The 20,283-nt window shown below is 41.6% G+C and overlaps 1 pseudogene across 1 annotated transcript in view; it reads left to right on the top strand.

Annotated features, from left to right (window-relative positions):
• Positions 1 to 14,547, top strand: part of LOC112636472 — an 85,706-nt pseudogene extending 71,159 nt beyond the window's left edge. Inside the window, exon 10 of the transcript XR_003122185.1 lies at positions 13,073 to 14,547. The product of XR_003122185.1 is annotated as a heterogeneous nuclear ribonucleoprotein K-like (transcript). The remainder of the gene's footprint in view (positions 1 to 13,072) is intronic.
• Positions 14,548 to 20,283: the final 5,736 nt, after the last annotated feature.

Genomic DNA, 20,283 nt, shown 5'->3' with positions numbered 1-20,283 from the left:
ACCCTGACTTCCTCATGCTGTGGGTGGTACTGGAAATCAATCTTCCTGCTTTAGATTTGTACCATTGCTAGGTCTGAATATCTGTGATCCTCCCTCATACCCAAAACTCATCTGTCAAAACCTAATCATCAATGTGATGGTATTAGGAGGTGGGGCTGTTAGGAGGTGATTAGATCTGATAATGGAATTAGTGCCCTTATAAAAGAGGCCCCAGAGAGCTGCCTTTCTCCTTCTACCATGTGAAGGCACAGCAGAAAGGTACCATCTAAGAACCAAAAAGCCACCCTCACCAGACACCAAATCTGCTGGCACCTTGATCTTGAACTTTCCAGCCTCCAGAACTGTAACAAATAAACTTCTATTTATAAGCCATCTAGTCTAAGGTATTTTGTCATAGCAGCCAAGCTGACTAAGAAAACCCATCTATACTCATGAAAGAGTAATGCAGTTGGGGTACTATTACCATTGGCCTAGCTCAAGAGATTTCTAGCAACCTTTCCCTCTCTCCCCAAGTAGGATTCCAGGTAGAATGCATGCACTATTGCATGGGGCCTACTTATATTAAAAAAATGCATTATTTATTCCAAATTCAAATTTAACTGGGAATCCTATATTTTTTATCCTAAATCTGGCAGGTCTACCCCCAAGTCCAGATGTTGAGGGAATTGTGCAACCACTGGCCTTATCTTGAGTTCAGCAGTATCCTAGGGTAAAAGACACAGAAGAAGTACATAGGTAATCAGTGGGGACTGAGCAAAACCTTGGAGTGTGGATGGATGTCACTCTGGTCAGGCAATGATGGGCCAAGGTGCCAACTGTTGATGAAAGAAAAGCATCACCAGACACCTGCTGCAAGCTCTGCTGACAGAAATCTGGGCTCCTTTCAAGTGCCATGATCAGCTTCAATGTTGTGCTTGAACAACACTTCTCTTGCTGGTCTTTTGTCAGCTCCATTCTCCCAGCTTACCCATACAGCAGACCCATCCCCTCCTTAGTAACTTCCCCGGCTTGGTTCTAGCTCTTGAGGCCACCTTGTGCTTCCCTCCTTCTCCCTCTCTGCACTCCCCTTGCCCACATTCTTACTGGCACTGAACAAATCCTTCTTTCTACAGTGGCACTTTGTTCCCTCTACCTCCTCCTCAAACCCTCTTCTCTTATTCCCTCAACATAAACATGATGACCCATCTGACCCAAAGCTCAAGTAAAGGAAAAATCAGTTTCCACCTCCGGAGAAGGAGGAAGAACAGAAGCCTCACACCCTCCCTGGAGGTTAGGGGAAACATCTGTGCCTTAGGCCTAGCAAGGAAAGGGAAGAAACACAAAGCATTTCACTTCTTTATTAGTTTAAGTATAGAATAAGTGGCTACAACAAGACCAAAATTGCAGAGTCTAAAACAAGACCTAAATTTCTCTCTTATACTTAATATCAGGAGGCAGATAGGCAGTGTACAGCAGGTAAGCAACTTGATTCCTTAAAGCCAACCCAGGACTCAAGTCCCTTCTTTTCTTCCATTATCCTACTGGCATGTGCCAGCGTCTATTCTAGCCAGTAATAAAGGGAAGAGGGCAAAAAGGGGAAGGCCAAACACGTTCTTTTAATAAGGAACAATTGTGGACTTCTCCTCACAGGATGTCAAGTCACATTCTTCTATCATCAGCCACATCTAGCTGCAAGAGAGGCTGAGAAATACAGATTCTAGCTGGGCAGCCATGTGCCTTGTGCAAGTGGGGAAGAGAAATGTCTTATGAAAAATGAAGAAGGCACAATTATTATTCTCTGCCAAAATTAGAACAGTCTGAAAATTCAAATCTCACTATAATATACCAGCAATACACAACTATACATGATGCAATAGAAAGGTGAGTAGTGCAAATGACATACTATTAATATAAGGTCCCCAAGGAGAGAGGATTTGTTGTGAGGTTTATGATGGGGATAAAATTTCACCCAGGTCCTGGGAAGCCAATAATCACGCAACTCTTATTTCTTTGAAAGGTAATTTTTAACCAGAGCCCCCAATACCACTAAGGACATCTACTTATTACAACAAATTGTTAGAAAAAAAAAACATTGGATCCTTGATAAGACTGAAGCATACACTCAAGACATTCATATCTCCAGTTACTTTGCAAACAACATATTAAACCTCAGGCCTCTCTCTCTTTCTGGTTTTACAGGTGTGTTGTAAGAAGTTGAGCAACTAAAATATCGTAAGGAGATAAGAATTAAGTTTAATTTCCTCTCATAGCCCTCCACTCCTCCTGAACAAAGTCATTTCCTGATGTATTGCAAGACAACGTTAATCATCCCCACCCCATTAAATCTATTTGCTTTCATTACATGTTCCTAATCCAGTTGAGCATGGACAAAACATTGGATTTACTTCCGATGGATTTCACCTCTTATTTTAATAACTACTTCCTTCACCTATTTTCCCTGGCTTGTCTTTCATCTTCTCCTCCCTAATCCTTCAGCTTCCTCACCATCTGGGATATAGAGAGCTCAAAGAAGCTCTAACAATGCCCTTTCTTCACATCGGCCAGCTCCCATCTGCACCCCCAACTTGATCTATGCCCCACTGGTTCTGAGCATTAGTCTGATCTCAGGGTCAAGAGCATAAGAACTACGGCAAGACATTTTGCAGGCAAAGGTACTGGGCTACGGCAAGCTCCCTCATCTGCTCTGTAACAACATTTGAAGCAGGTGTAAAAAGTCACACCAAACCCATCTCCCTTCGGAAGCACAAGGTCAAAAGGATAAGAATCAAGGAGCTGGCGCAATCCTAGTCATTCTCCTTGTTCACTCCCTCTTGCTACCAGGTCAGGAGGGTCCAGGGAGAAATTAGGCTCAGAATTATAGTCTGAGCAACTTGGCTTTCTCTAAAATGAATGCTTCAGAAATGCCCTGTAGGCAGATCATTAAAACCTTCTTAAGCATTGTTATGGGAAGGCCTCTGAGAGCCACAAATCTTGCCACAGAGGTACACTATTTATCCAGTCAGCATTTCCGTAGCGAGCTGATGGCTGGTGAAGGATTTAACAAGGTGGTCCTCCCAGTCCCTTCACTTTACAAAGTGCCTGTTACAGGTGCGTAGGCTGACCTTGAGTAGGTTCGTGTCTTTTCTCTGAACCTGTTTACTCATCTGTAAAACAAAAGAATTTGGTCAAATCCTACAAGCCTGAGTTGTAAGGAGATAGTTTTAAGGACCCCGTTCCCTCTATCCATTCCAAAGGGCCTGGATTCCACTCTGGAATGAAATGATGGTTCCACCTTGGGAAAACTGGCCCAAACTCAAATAGACTAATTGGTGACAGAAAGGCCATGTAGCCTGAATATTTAATTAGGCAATGGGAGTAGACATCTCTCAGATGTCTGCTGAGCTCGGCCCGCAACCCACTTTTCTTCCCAACACAGTTCACGTGGTTGGGCTTCCAATAGCCCTTCTGGTGGTTAGACCAACTGTAGACACCTGACCCATGGACAGCCAATCAGATTGCCTCCCTCAGGAACTGGGGTTGGCCAGTCAATTTCCCCCTGAAACTGAAATCCTAATGTGTTTGTGGGCTGCTCTGGGTCAAGATGGAAAGTGCATGCTCACCTTCCATTCATTCTTTCTTGTCTTTGAACTTTAAAATGTGAGGTGTTCATTCTCATAGAACCTCAATTGCCTACGTGTATCTGCCCAACAGAACTTACCATTTCTCCTCAAGGTAGGAATGGGCGTGAAAAAATACCAGTTGTGTAACCCCCATTTCGTACCAGAAGAGCTTCCTTGCTGGTTTTCCTGGCTTGGCGGCATGGTGTGGGAGCTTTAGGCACATAGACCAACCTAGAAGGTGAGCTTGAAGATAGCATTAAAGGTAACCACCTGAACTGATGATTCAGAGCTAGAAAGCCCATACCATTTAATTAGCTCCCTTTGTACTGGCCTCAGTGGCATTTGAATAGCATGATCTTGGCACTTACTGCAAGTTGTGAAGCTAATGAGACTTACCTCTACGGCACTTATATGGACTTTGGAGGCCAGGGCAGTGCAGTGAGGAACAAAGGGGAGTTGAGGAAGGATTATGTAACAGGGCCTCTGGGCTGTAGGGCTGTCATGGTCAGCCCTATGGACCAAAGAAGAGACTGTTGATCTGCTGATAGAGTGATGACACCCCAGGTTTGCTTTTTATTAGCCATTCTATTACTGGCCACCACAGCATCCATAGTTAAAATCCAATCTGAATGCTCCTTGAGAATCCTTGGGCGCAGAGTGTCGGAAGAGAGGCTGACAAGCCTTGTATCTTGTGAGCTACTCTGTCCTCACAACAATGCCCAGACATCTGTGCCACAACCTGTTCTGACTTCCCTTTTTCTGTGCTTCAAGCAGCCTTTTCCGTTCTTTGCACTAAACCAAGTTTGCTATCACTCACCTGCCTCAATGGTTTCAGGGGGAGAGCTGTTGGTAGACGTGCTCACTCGTGACCTGGTGCTCAAAGCAGTGAACTAGAGAAACAGCCTGGTGGGTGGAGTGGCTAAAAGGAAACCAGGGCTCAGGATAAGGAGGAGCAGCCTGCTGATGAGCTAGGTGCCCTTGGGCAAGTCCCTTAACTTCCCTGACTTTCTCTTAACTCCTCTGTAAAACAAGCAGAGAGGATAAGGTAATCTTCAAGACCCTATGACTACATGCTATGATTTCCCTTGCTCCCTCCTCCTGCAATGCCTCCTGTGTCCTGAACAGTTGCTGTGAAAATTACTTCTAGGAAAGGTATTTGGCCCTCCAAAGCCTTTTCCAGATGCTGCTTGCCCAAAAGGGAGCAAGCTCTGACTGGGATTCACCCCAGACGTTTTTCCTCTAACACCAGAAATGCTCATTTGAATTGATGACTTGAGGACTGGACGTCTGTGTTACTCTGGCGATAGACAGTTGAGTTTATTGGAAGTGAACACCAGGCTTTCAATTCACATCAGTCTGGGTCCTCGGATTTGCATGATTGCACATTCAGAGACAGGCACCTGCACTCAGGGCATCCTTGGCTGCCCACACGTTCCACTGAGCCAACCCCAGCTGCTACAAGCTGCCTGTTTAAACAAGGCCTGCTGGGAGTTGAGCAGCGTTGCTGAGGCGAAACTGTGTTAGTGGTTGAGGCTGTTCACACAGAAGAGTCCCCACTGTTGACCAAGCCTGTCTGGTAGCTGCTGGGGCAGCTGCAAAGGGTGTGTGACCCAAAAGAGCGTCCTCCCTCGTGGGCTGGAGCATCCGCTAAAGCCTGTTCTTCATTCCTACTCAGCATCAGAGCTGAGTCCTATGATGCTCAGCTCCTCCACCAGGGAAACCTCCCTGGACCTCAGTCCAAATTCAGAACCTCCTTCATGAAGATTTCATAGTAGCAGACAATCCATAGTTAATGTCAGGCTTTAAGTCCCAACATTACATTGACTAGCTGTGTAACCCAAGGGCTTGTGGAGCCTGTTTCCTCAACTGTAAATGGGGATAATAATATTGCCTACGTGGTTGGGCTGCTGAGGATTAAATTAATTAATACATGTTAAACACTTAGAACAGGGCCTGGGATGTGGAAAATGCTCACTAAATCTTAGTCATTATTTTGTCATTAATTTGGTTGAGAGAGGTCAGATGTGGAAAGCACCTGGAAAAATACAATTTAAGTTCATCGTTGAAAGGCAGTAATCTTATTTAAGTATCAAAATGTTCCTTGTAAGCAAGATGGAATTGTTTAACTGTGACACCAGGTACTATAAACTGCAAAGTAATCTCTCATGAAATTTTAGAATTTGAAGATTAAAATGCACTACTTAGAATGCAGTCTGGAGAAAGGGTAGGAGAATGGGAAGAAGGTCTACTCCTTTAACCAGATCTGGTAGACCACCCTCAAGCTTTCTAGTCTCCCTCCCCATGGAATGACTTGCCGTCTTGCTCAGCTCCAAGCAAGAAAACCAAAGAACCGAGAAGTTAAACAATTTTTTTTGCTGATCTGCAATTCAAGACCAGGTTCATCTGGATCAAAAATCCTTTGCTGATTCTGCCTCTCCAACCAGTCAAGCACTGTGCCGGGCAGACACTCTGGAGGAAACACAGATATATGACACGGCCCCAAACCCAAGAGTCAGCACTCTAACAGGAGTGTCTAATATTACACAGAAGTTCTGGAATACAGTTGAGAAAACCTCTCAGCAATTGAGAGAGAGAGAGAAAATTAGATGATCAAAGCAAGAGATCCAATATCCAACAAACAGGAAATCTAGCAAAAAAGAGAGAGAATGAAAGAGAGGAAACCATTAAAGAAATTTAATAAAGTTCCTCAGACCTGAAGGACACGAGCTTCCTAAATGAAAAGGATCTGCTAAGGATACAGAACTATAAGTGGCAGGGAATCCATCGTCATGAAATTGTATATAATCAGGGATAAAGAGAAGATTCTAAAGGCTTCCAGAGAAGGAAAATAAGATACAAAGGATGAGGCCCAGGATGGCACTGGAGTTCTGACCAGCAACACTGGAAACTAGAAGAAAATGGAGCAACATGCCCAAAGTTCTGAGTGAAAACTATTCCCCATCTACATTTTAATATTAAGACAAAGTCAATTGAATGTGAAAGTTTAAAAAGTCATTTTCCTAAAAACGTGAAGTTTTCAAAACATTTCCTTCCCATGTACCCTTTTTCAGGAAGTAGTGGATATGTTCCATCAAAATAAGGGAGTAACCCAGTGGTGTGCTGTAGCTGGCTAATGCCAGCACCCAAGATTACCTCTTTTCAACTCTGAATTTAGTGGCATCACATTGGTCTCTTAAAACCAGCCATGATGGGAATATTGATACCACAGAAACCAGCAAACACTATGAACTAGGGTTTCCCATCCCCCTCAACCCTCCCTGACCCCCAGGTGGTTGTACATTTACCAGCACACCACTGGAATAAACCAAGAAAAAGAAAGATAAAGGATCTGCTGTGGTCTGAATGTTTGTGTTTCTCCAAACTTCATATGCTGAAACCCAGTCCCCCACTGTGTTGTTATTAAGAGGTGGAGCCCTCATAAATGGAATTAGTGCCCTTATAAAAGAGGCCTGAGGAAGTTTGTTTGCCTCTTTTGCCCTTCTGCCATGTGAGGAGACATAGAAGGTGCTAACCATGAGGAATGGGCCCCCATTAGACACCAAATCTGCTGGTGCCTTGATCTTGAACTTCCCAGTCTGCAGAACTGTGAGCAATAAATTCCTATTGTTTATAAATTACTCAGTCTAAAGTACTTTGTTACAGCAGCCTGAACTAACAAAAGACCTTTAGGAGAAAAAGCTCAGTGAATTCCAAAGATAATGGTGAAGAGAAATCTCAGTAAAGCTGAGGAAAAATCAGGTAGAAATAAGGTTCCAGGGCCAGGCATGGTGGCTCATGCCTGTAGTCTCAGCACTTTGGGAGACCAAGGTGCGTGGATTACTTGAAGACAGGAGTTCGAGACCAGCCTGGCCAACATGGTCAAACTCCGTCTCTACTAAAAATACAAAAAAAGTAGCTGGGCAAGGTGGCACGCGCCTGTAATCCCAGCTACTCGGGAGGCTGAGGCAAGAGAATCACTTGAACCCAGGAAGCGGAAGTTGCAGTGAGCTGAGATTGCACCATTGCACTCCAGCCTGGGTAACAGAGCAAGACTCTGTCTCAAGAAATAAAAAAATAAAAAATAAAAGAAATAAGGTTCCAGAAAAAAATATCTTTCAAAAAGAAGTTAAGACTGATAAATTATCTGAGAGTTTCAACAATGTTGAGAGATCTTCTAAAACTCTGGTAAAGACTTTAGGGACATACTAGTCACAGATATCAATACCAAGAAAAAAAAAGGGCAATTATTAACTACAGGGGAAATACAACATTTCACAAAAAAGAAGGAATTGTAACTGTAGTACATTATTTGGCTCTGCTATGAATAATGTTGATATAATCACAGTGAAAGGAATATTAACATTGATGTGACTAACACTACAATGTAACTTTATCAAAATAATGCAATGAGGGAAATAGGGAGATGTTAAAAGAAGTAGAATACTTTCTAAATCTATAGTAGCAAAACAATAAATAAATGTAATATAAAAATATTTGTAGCATAAGCATGTTACATAGAACTAAGAAAAGCCTGGGCACGGTCGTTCATGCCTATAATCCTAGCACTTTGGGAGGCTGAGGGAGGCAGATTGCTTGAGCCCAAGAATCTGAGACCAGCCTGGTCAACATGGTAAAATCCAGCCTCTACAAAAAATACAAAAATTAGCTGGAAGTGGTGCCACTGTGGCCCAGCTATCCAGAGAGGCTGAGGCAAGAGGATCACTTGAGCCCTGGAGGCCGAGGCTACAGTAAGCCAAGATCATGTCATTGTGCTCCAGCCAGAGTGACAGAGCAAGACCATGTATCCAAAAAAATAATAATAAAATAAATAAGGAGAAATACAGCCAAAGAAACAAATTTTAAAACTGTACATGGTGAACTTGGGGTGGGGCAAGATAGCAGAATAGAGCCTCCACCAAGCATCCCCGCCGTAAAAACACCTTTTTTTTTTTTTTCAGATGGAGTTTCACTCTTGTTGACCAGGCTGGAGTGCAATGGCGTGATCTCAGCTCACCACAACCTCCAACTCCCAGGTTGAAGTGATTCTCCTGCCTCAGCCTCCTGAGTAGCTGGGATTACAGGCATGTGCACACCCGGCTAATTTTTGCATTTTTAGTAGAGACAGGGTTTCTCCATGTTGGTCAGGCTGGTCTCAAACTCCTGACCTCAGGTGATCCACCCTCCTTGGCCTCCCAAAGTGCTGGGATTATAGGCATAAGCCATTGCGCCCGGCCAGGATGCCAATTTAATAATTATCTACACACACACACACACACACAAAGCACCTTCATAAGAACCAAAAATCAAGTGAGCACTCACAGTATCTGGTTTTAACTTTGTATTTCTGAAAAAGGCACTGAGGAGGTAGGAAAACAGTCTTGAATCTCCAATGCCACCCTTCCCTATCCCCTGGCAACTGCAGCGCAGTATGGAGAGTGTTTTGGTGCACTGGAGAGAGGAAGATCACAGCATCTGTAAGGCATTGAGCTCAGTGCTGCCCTATTAGAGAGCAAAGTCAGACCAAACTCAGGTGATGCCCAACCACCAACAGAGCATTTAAATCAGCCCTAACCAGAGGGGAATTGCCAATCACAGTGTCTGAATTTGAGTTCCTGCAAGCCTCGCCACTATGGGCTAACATGCTCTGGGGTCCTCAATAAACTTGAAAGGCAGCCTAGGCCACAAGGACTGCAACTCCTAGTTGAATACCAGTGCCGAACTGGGCCCAGAGACAGCGGACTGAGGGGGCATGCAATCTACTGAAACACCAGCCAGGGTGACTAAGGGAATGCTGGCATTTCCCCTCCCTTAAATCCAAGCTGCACAACTCACAACTCCAAAAGAGACCACTTCCCTCCACTTGAGGAGAGGAGAGGGAAGAGTCGGGAAGACTTCATCTTGCATCTTGGATACTAGCTCAGCCACAGCAGGATAGGGGACCGGTCACAGTCATGAGTCCCCCTTTTCAAGCCCTAACTCCCAGATGACATTTCTAGACACATCCTGGGCCAGAAGGGAACCTGTAGCCTTGAAGGGAAAGACCCAGTACTGGCAACATTCATCACCTGCTAACTGAAGAACTCTTGGGCTCAGAATAACCAGCAGTGATATGCAAGTATCACACCAAGGGCCTTGGATAAGACTCTGAGACTTGCTGGCTTCAGGTGAGACTCAGCACATTCCCTACTGTGGTGGCTATGAGACGATGCCCCTTCCACTTGAGAAAAGCAAAGGGGACTTTGTCTTTCACCTCAGGTACCAGCTCAATCACACGGGGTAGAGCACCAAGCTGGCTCTTGGGGTCCCTGATTCCAAGACTTGGAACTTGAATGGCATAATTTCTGGACCTGCCCTGGGCCAGAGGGGAGCCCACTGCCCTGAAGAGTGGATCCCAGACCAGGCAGCATTCACCACAAGTTGACTGAAGAGCACTTGGGCCTTAGGGAACATAGGTGGTAGTCTGGCAGTATTCCCCATGGGCCTGTGTTGGCAGTGGCCATGAGGTGAGGCTCCTCTACCTTTGGAAAGGGAAGGGAAGAGTGGGAAAGACTATGTCTTATGGTTTAAGTGCCAGCTCAGCCACAGTACAGTAGAATACCAGATAGACTTCTAAGGTTTTTGACTCTAGTCCCTGGCTCCCAGACAGCACCTCTGAACATGCCTGGAGCCTGGGGGAACTCACCACCCTGAAGGGAAGGACACAGGCCTGGCTGGCTTTGCCACTTGCTGATTCAAGGCCACAGGGCCTTGACCAAACAGAGACTGTAGCCAGGGGGTTGTTACAGCAGGCAATTGGTGAGACCCAGTGCTATGCTGGCTTCAAATTTGACCCAGCACAGTCATAGTGGTGGTGGCCACAGGTGTGCTGTGTCACACCACCTCCACCTCCAGGCAGCTCAGGACAGAAAGAGAGAGACTCCATTCATTTGGGTGAACTCACGACTCCAAAAGACACCACTTTTGGAGAACAAGAGTCTCTGCCTGGTAATTCAGAGAAGTCTTTCAGATCTTTTCCAAGACCATGAAGGCAGTACCTCTAGGAGTCTATGAGAACCACAGTGTTACTGGACTTTGGGTGCCCCCTAAAGCAAATACAGCTTAGATCACAATATCCAAGTTTGTTTGAATATCTGGAAAACCTTCCCAAGGACAGGTACAAACAAGCCCAGACTAAGAAGACTACAATAAATACCTAACTCTTCAATGCTCGGACACCAAAGAACATCTACAAGCATCAACACCATCCATGAAAACATAATCTCACCAAATGAACTAAATAAGGCAGCAGAGACCAATCCTGAAGGAACAGAGATATGTGACCTTTCAGACAGAGAACTCAAAATAGCTGTGTTGAGGAAACTCAAAGAAATTCAATATAACACAGAGAAGGAATTCAGAATTCAATCTGATAAATTTAACAAAGAGATTGAAATAATTAAAAATTAAGCACAAATTCCAGAACTGAAAAATGCAATTGGCATACCGAAGAATGCATCAGCATTTTTTAATAGCAGAATTGGTCAAGCAGAAGGAAGAATTAGTGAGTTTGAAGACAGGTTATTTGAAAATACACAGTCAGATGAGACAAAAATAAAAGAATAAAAATCAATAAAGCACACCTACAGGATCTAGAAAATAGCCTCAAAAGGGCAAAGGTAACAGTTATTGGCTTTGAGGCCAGGTGCAGTGCCTGTAATCCTAGCACTTTGGGAGGCTGAGGCAGCAGATCACTTGAGCTCAGGAGTTCAAGTCCAGCCTGAACAACATGGCGAACACTGTCTCTACAAAAGATTCAAATATATATATATATATCCAGGCATGGCGGCGCATGCCTGCAGTCCCAGTTACTTGAGGGGGCTGAGGCAGGAGGATCACTTGAGTCTAGGAGGTCAAGGCTGCAGTGAGCTGAGATCACACCACTGCACTCCAGCCTGAGTGACAAAACATGACACTGTCTCAAAAAAATAGATGATAGATAAATAGATAGATAGATAAATAGATAGATAGATAGATGATAGATAGATAGACAGACAGATATCAGAGTAGAATGAATAAAATTGAAATAAAGAAAATGATATAAAATATCAATGAAACAAAGAGTTGGTTTTTTGAAAGTTAAAACTGACAAATATTTAGCCAGGCTAATGAATTAAAAAGAGGGAAGATCAAAATAAAATCAGAAATAAAAAAGGAGACATACAACTGATACCACAGAAATTTAAAGGATCGACTATATCCCAATAAATCAGAAAATCTAGAAGAAATGGACAAATTCCTACACATGTACAACTGTATAGGACACGTACACCAAGACTGAAACAGAAAGAAATCCAAAACTTGAACAGATGAATAGCAAGTAATGAGACTGAAGCTGTACTAAAAGTCTCCCAGTAAAGAGAAACCTTGGACCACATGGCTTCACTGCTGAATTCTACCAAACATTTAAAGAAGAACTTATACCAATCCTACTCAAACTATTCTGAAAAATAGAGGAAGAGGGACTACTTTCAAACCAATTCTATGAAGCCAGTAATACCCTGATACCAAAACCAGACAAAGATACATTAAAAAAAAAAAAGTCAGGCCAATATCTCTGATGAATATTGGTGCAAAAATTCTCAACAAAATACTAGCAAACTGAATTCAACAACATATTAAAAAGATCATTCATTATTACCAAGTGGGATTTATCCCTGGGATGCAAGAATGGTTCAACATCCACAAATCAATCAACATGATACATCATATCATCAGAATGAAGGACAAAAACCATAAAGTCATTTCAATTGATGCTTAAAAAGCATTTAATAAAGCTCAACTCTCTTCATAATAAAAACTCTCTGAAAACTGGCTATAGGAGGAACATGTCTCGTCATAATAAAAGCCATACATGACAGACCACCAGCTAGTATCATACTGAATGGGGAAAAATGGAAAGCCTTTCCTCTAAGCTCTGGAAGATGACAAGGATGCCACTTTCACCACTATTATTGGACATAATACTGAAAGTCCTAGCTAGAGAAATCAGACAAGAGAAAGAAAGAAAAGGCATCCAAATTGGAAAGGAAGGAGTCAAATTATCTTTGTTTCCAAATGATATGGGCTTATGTTTGGAAAAACCTAAAGAATCCACCAAAAAAACTGTTAGAACTGATAAATTCAGTAAAGTTGCAGGATATCAGCATACAAAAATCAGTAACATTTCTATATACCAACAGTGAACAATTTGAAAAAGAAATTAAAACCTAATCAAACAACTCTATAGGAAAAATCTAATAATCTGACTTAAAAGTGGAGAAAAAATTTAATTCGACATTTCTCAGGAGAAGACACACAAGCACGGCGGCAGAGGGATGGTGACCTCGCGTGGCTACTGCAGCGCTGGGGTGTCAGTCATTGGTCTGACCCAGAACACTTCAGTTCTGCTCTGCAAGGATATATAATAACTGATTGATGTGTCCATTTAATACGAGAATGTGGAAACTGAACAGCCAGAAGAGACCTTCCCTAACACTGAAACCAGTGGTGAATTTGGTAAACGCCCTGCAGAAGATATGGAAGAGGAACAAGTATTTAAAAGATCTGGAAACACTGATGAGATGGTTGAATTACACATTCTGTTTCAGAGCAAGAATGCTGGGGCAGTGATTGGAAAAGGAAGCAAGAATATTAAGGCTCTCCCTACAGACTACAATGCCAGTGTTTCAATTCCAGACAGCAGTGGCCCCAAGCCTGTATTGAGTATCAGTGCTGATATTGAAACAATTGGAGAAATTATAAGGAAAATCATCCATACCTTGGAAGAGGGCCTGCAGTTGCCAACACCCACTGCAACCAGCCAGCTCCCACTCGAATCTGATGCTGTGGAATGCTTAAATTACCAACATCATAAAGGAAGTGACTTTGACTGCGAGTTGAGGCTGTTGATTCATCAGAGTCTAGCAGCAGGAATCACTGGGGTCAAAGATGCTAAAATCAAAGAACTGAGAAAACACTCAACCAACCATCACGCTTTTCCAGGAATGTTGTCCTCATTCCACTGACCGAGTTATTCTTATTGGAGGAAAAGCCGATAGGGTTGTAGAGTACATAAAGATCATCCTTGATCTTATATCTGAGTCTCCCATCAAAGGACATGCACAGCCTTATGATCCCAATTTTTACGATGAAACCTATGATTATGGTGGTTTTACAATGGTGTTTGATGACCGCCGTGGACGCCCAGTGGGATTTCTGATGCAGGGAAGAGGTGGTTTTGATAGAATGCCTCCTGGTCGTAGTGGGCGTCCCATGCCTCCATCTAGAAGAAATTATGATGATATGAGCGCTCGTCAAGGACCACCTTCTCCTCCTCCTGGACAAGACGGCTGGGGTAGTAGCAGAGCTCGGAATCTTCCTCTTCCTCCACCACCTAGAGGGGGAGATCTCATGACCTATAACAGAAAAGGGAGACCTGGAGACGGTTAGGACGGCATGGTTGATTTCAGTGCTGATGAAACTTGGGACTCTGCAGTAGATCCATGGAGCACATCAGAATGGCAGATGGCTTATGAACCACAGGGTGGCTCCAGATAGGATTATTCCTATGCAGGGGGTCGTGGCTCATATGGTGATCTTGGTGGACCTATTATTACTACACAAGTAACTATTCCCAAAGATTTGTCTGGATCTATTATTGGCAAAGGTGGTCAGTGGATCAAACAAATCCGTCATGAGTAGGGAGCTTTGATCAAAATTGATGAGCCTTTAGAAGGATTCAAAGATTAGATCATTACCATTACAGGAACACAGGACCAGATACAGAATGCACAGTATTTGCTGCTGAACAGTGTGAAGCAGTATTCTGGAAAATTTTTCTAAGACTAGTGAAGAACTGAAGGAGTCCTGCATGCTTTTTTTTTTTTTTTCCAATCTGCTTCTGTTTAAAAAGCCAACATTCCTCTGCTTCATAGGTGTTCTGCATTTGAGGTGTAGGGAAATTTTCACTGTTCACCAGATGTAATGTTTTAGTTCCTTACCAGCAGGGTTGGAGGGGGAAGGGCATGCAAAAAACAAACAAACAAACAAACAAAAAAAAAAAACTAACATTGAAATTTTGAAACAGCAGCAGAGTGAGTGGATCTTATTTTTTGTTATTGTTGGTGGTTTGAAGAAATTCCCCCTATGTAATTATTATGAACACCTTGCTTTGTGGTCACTGTAACATTTGGGGGGTGGGACAGGCAGGAAAAGTAACAATAGCCCACATGTCCCTGGCATCTGTTCAGAGCAGTTCAGAATGCAATACTCTTTTGTAAGAAACATTTTATGATTTTTAAAATAAATTTAATTAACCCAAAAAAAGAAGACATACAAATGGCAAACAGGCATAAGAAAAGGTATGCAACATCACTGATCATCAGAGAAATGTGAATCAAAACTACAATGAAGTATCATCTCACTCCAGTTAAAATGGCTTTTATCCAAAAGACAGGCAATAGTAAATGTTAGTGAGGATGTGGAGAAACGGGAACCTTCTTACACTGTTGGTGGGAATGTAAATTAGTAATCACATTTACAATAGCCATAAATATAATTAAATGCCTAAGTATTAACCAAAGAAGGGAAAGAGCTTTATAAGGAAAACTATAAAACACTGATGAAAGAAATGGAAGAGGGCATTAAAAAAATAGAAAGATATTTCATGTTTATGGATTGGAAAAATCAATGATGTTAAAATGTCTATACTACCCAAAGCAATCTACAGATTCAATGCTATTCCTATCAAAATACCAATGACATTCTTCACATAGAAAAAATAATTCTAAAATTTATATGGAACCACAAAAAAAACAAAATAGCCAAAGCTATCTTAAGCAAAAAGAAGAAAACTGAAGGAATCACATCACCTGACTTCAAATTATACCACAGAGCTATAGTAACCAAAACAGCTTTGTACTGGTATAAAAACACACAGACCAATGGAACAGAACAGAGAACCCAGAAACAAATCCACGCACCTACAGTGAACTCAGTTTCAACAAAGGTGCCAAGAACATGCTTTGGGGAAAAGAGTATCGTTGATAAATGGTGCTGGAAAAACTGGATATCCATATGCAGATGAATGGAGCTATGCCTCTATCTCTTGCCAAATACAAACATCAAATCAAAAGGGATCAAAGACTTAAACCTAAGACCTCAAACTATGAAACTACTACAAGAAAACATTGGGGAAAATCTCCAGGACATTGGTCTGGGCAAAAATTTCTTGAGTAAGACCCCATAAGCAGAGACAAGCAAACCAAAAATGGACAAATGGCATCATATCAAGTTAAAAAGCTTCTGCACAGCAAAGGAAACAATCAACAAAGTGAAGAGACAACCCATAGAACGGGAGTAAATATTTGCAAACTAACCATCTGACAAGGGATTAAAAACCAGAATATATAAGGCACTCAAACTACTCTATAGGAAACAATCTAATAATCTGATTTGAAAATGGACAAAAGATTTAAATAGACATTTCTCAAAAGAAGAAATACAAATAGCAAACAGGCATAAGAAAAGGTACGCAACATTATTGATCATCGAGAAATGCAAATCAAAACTACAAGATATCATCTCACTCCAGTTAAAATGGCTTTTATCCAAAAGACAGGCAATAACAAATGCTGGTGAGGATGTGGAGAAAAGGAAACTTTCTTACACTGTTGGTGGGAATGTAAATTAGTACAACCACTATGAAACACAGTTTGGAAGTTCCTCAAAAAACTAAAAATAGAGCTACCATATGATTCAGCAATCCCACTGTTGGGTATACACCCCCAAAAAGGAAATCAGTATATCAAGGATATATCTGCACTCCAAAGTTTGTTTGAGCACTGTTTATAATAGCTAAGATTTGGAAGCGACCTAAGTGTCTATCAACAGATGAATGGATGATATGGTTTGGCTGTGTCCCCAACCAAATCTCACCTTGAATTGTAATAATCCCCATGTGTCAAGGGTGGGGCCAGGTGGAGATAATCTAATTATGGTGGTGGTTTCTCCCATACTGTTCTTGTGGTAGTAAATAAGTCTCATGAGAACTGATGGTTTTATAAATGAGAGTTACCCTGAACAAGCTGTCTCTTGCCTGCTGCCATGTAAGAGGTGTTTTGCTTCTGCTTCGCTTTCGGCCATGACCTTGAGGCCTTCCCAGCCATGTGGAACTATGAGTTAATTAAACCTCTTTCCTTTATAAATTACCCAGTCCTGGGTATGTCTTTATTAGCAGTGTGAGAGCAAGCTAATACAATGAATACAGAAAATGTGGTACTCATACACAATGGAGTATTATTCAGCCACAAAAAATGAATGAGATCCTGTCATTTGCAACAACATGGATGGAACTGGAGGTCATTATGTTAAGTGGAATAATCCAGGCACAGAAAGACAAACATCACATGTTCTCACTTATTTTGGGGAATCTAAAATCAAAAAAATTGAACTCATGGAGCTAGAGAGCAGAAGAAGGGTTACCAGAGGGAAGGTGGGAGCGGGAGGGGAAGGTGGGAATGGTTAATGGGTACCACAAAAAGAGAAAGAATGAAGAAGGCCTAGTATTTGCTAGCACAACAGGGCAACTATAGCCAATAATAATTTAATCATACACTTAAAAATAACTTTAAAAAGGATAATTGGATTGTAATACAAAGAATAAATACTTGAAGGGATGGATACCCCATTTTCCATGATGTTGACATTACTCATTGCATGCCTGTATCAAAGCATCTTATGGACCCCATACATACACCTACTATGTAGCCACAAAAATTAAAATTAATTGTAAATGGCTACCTCTGGGAAATTATAGAGAATTGGGAAGTTGGCAAGGGTAAGGTGAGTAACCCCTTGTTCTAATCCTCACAGTACAGACGGCCCCTGACTTATGATGGCTCCACTTATGACTTCTCAACTTTATGATGGGGCAAAATTGATACTTGTTCAGTATAAACCGCATGTTGAGTACCTATACAATCATTCTATTTTACATTTTCAGTAGAGTATTCAATAAATTATATGAGATATTTGATCCTTTATTACAAAATAAGCTTTGTGTTAGATGATTTTGTCCAACGGCAGGCTAATGTAAGTGTTCTGAGCATGTTTAAGTTAGGCTGGGCCAAACTGTCATTCGGTAGGTCAGGTTTATTAAATGTATTTTTGACACAATATTTTCACTTATGATGAGTTTATCGGGACATTCAGGACATAACCCCATCATAAGTTGAGGAGCATCTGTACTATCTTATTCTTCAACTGTGTCCCTAATTATTTTAAACAAATAAGGAGAGGAGCCAGCATGACACTGATGATCTCAGCTTCAGGCCTTATGGGATCCTGAGATGAAGAGCAAGACAAAGTGAGCTGGGGAAGATGGAGAGCTCTGGACTTCCCTCTGTCACAGGCCTGTGAAAGGAAGGAGAACAATCAGAGAGGAAAGAAGAAATAGGACAGACAGGAGCAATAATCCATACTGGAGCTGGTCAGCCGAGACCTTCTAAGACTGAGTCAGCTTCTTTCTGAGCTGTTCCCAAATGAGTCTGCTAGCTATAAAACTCAGAATTCAGGGATAACAAGTATTATTGACAATAATGTAAAACATATGATGCAAAAGTGTCCCACCATAAGGATGGTTTAAATAAAAATAATATATCCAAATATAGAATACTGGAAGACATCTAAAAGGATGTTTAGAGGGCTATTAAATAACATGGAAAGGCATTTAAAGTCTATTTAGTTTAAGGGGAGTAAAAGCGGAGATCAAAAAAGGAGAGTGTACAACAGCATATACAGCATGCATTTTTGGTTTAAAGTTATATATGCAAAATATTAAAACTATACACATATACATGTGCATAGAAAAAAGACTGGAAGAAAACAACTAATAAGTAATATTTATTTTAAGTTGTCTATGTGTTTTTAAATCATCTACAATAAGCATATATTCCTTTCATAATAAAACAATAGAGGTGCTGCTGTTATTTTATTATATTTTATTTTATTTTATTTTATTTTATTTTTAGACAGGGTCTCACTATGCCACCCAGGCTGGAATGCAGTGACATGATCATGGCTCGTGGCAGCTTCAACCTTCTGGGCTCAAAACAATCCTCCCACCCCAGCCTCTACAGGCAGGTACCACCACACCTGACTTTTTTTTTTTTTTTTTTTTTGTAGAGGGGGTCTCCCTATGTTGCCCAGGCTGGTCTCAGACACCTAACCTCACGTGATCCTCCTACCTCAGCATCCCAAAGTGTTAGGATTACAGGTATGAGCCACTACACCCAGCCATACATTTTTAATTAATAAAATGAAAGGTACGATCTTATCACTGTCACCCTTACTCAATATGGTAATATACAAAATGTCTACCTGCATTTCACATTTCATTGCAAGCATTTAAATTACAAAAGGCTGACACATTAAAAGAGTATAACTATCATTTTTATTCAGGTTGGCCAGCCTCTACCAGAAGAGTTTCAATTGTCTTGATACCAAATTTTTTTAGTAACACTCCAAATTTGGCCATCCCCTTCTAAAGCTGTCAGACAACAAATAGATATCCAAATGCAATATGTGTCGATGTGTAAATGCTGGTGTCTAAGTTAAAATACAGCTCTTAATGTGGCTAACATCGTGGCTAAGATCAAAAGGAGTGCTCCCTTTCCATCAGCGTGAATATAAACTAGGACAAACATTTTGGGAAACAACTTGTAAATATGTATTTAAGCCTCAAAAACTGACTCAGAGATTCTTCTTCTGGGAACATAATCTAAGAAAACTATTGAAATGCAGAAGAAAAAAGACATTGCAGCATTATTTATAATGCAGATGGATAGGTAAAGTGTTTAATCCCAAGGATGAGATATTACACAGCCATCAAAAAATATGTTTTCAAATAATTTTAATGACACAGCAAAATGGTTATGATTGTTATGAAAAAAGGATACCCAATTGCATAATCTCAAATATTTAAACAAAATGCATAGAGTAAGTGCATTTTGGGAAATGCATAGTGTAAGTGCATAGTGGAACTTTCCTCTTGGCCCTCCAAAGTTTCACTGAAAAATCAACTTACAAAAGGCACATTAATTGGAGAAAAGGCATATGAATTTATTTAATGCATAGACACAGGAGCCTTCAGAATAAAGAAGCAAAGATACAGGAGAAATTGTCCATTTTTATGCTTAGGTTCGACAAAGTATGGGTATCCTTGTAGAAATATGACTGATTGAACAAAAAGGGTACGAGCTAACGCTAATAGACTGAGCCGGGAAACCCAACAAGGCCTGTCTGTCTACATTCCTCTTGGCCTAGCTGAGCAGTATTCCTCCCTTCTGGGTGTGGTGCAGGACCCTCTCTGCAATGGGGTCTTATGACCTCCACCAAACAAGGTAGGTCAGATACTTTATTTACGGCCGGTTTTTACACAGAAAGAAGTGGGGAAGGTTAGAGTAATAGTTTTAAGTTTTGTGGCTGACTTTGGGGAAAAGGGGTTCTGGTTTCTATGACCCATCTTGGGGCAGAGGGATTCTAGTTCCTATGGCTAGCCTTGCGGGAGAATAGGACTGAGAGACAGGAAGGCAGGAGAAGGTAGAGAAGAACTTTTGCTTCTGAGGCTCTTTCTGAGGCCTCCATTTTGGGGTATTGTTTTGTGAGC

The sequence above is a fragment of the Theropithecus gelada genome, chromosome 12 (assembly GCF_003255815.1).
Source record: "Theropithecus gelada isolate Dixy chromosome 12, Tgel_1.0, whole genome shotgun sequence".
NCBI classification, from domain to species: domain Eukaryota; kingdom Metazoa; phylum Chordata; class Mammalia; order Primates; family Cercopithecidae; genus Theropithecus; species Theropithecus gelada.
This window is presented reverse-complemented; position numbering and strand designations above follow the sequence as displayed.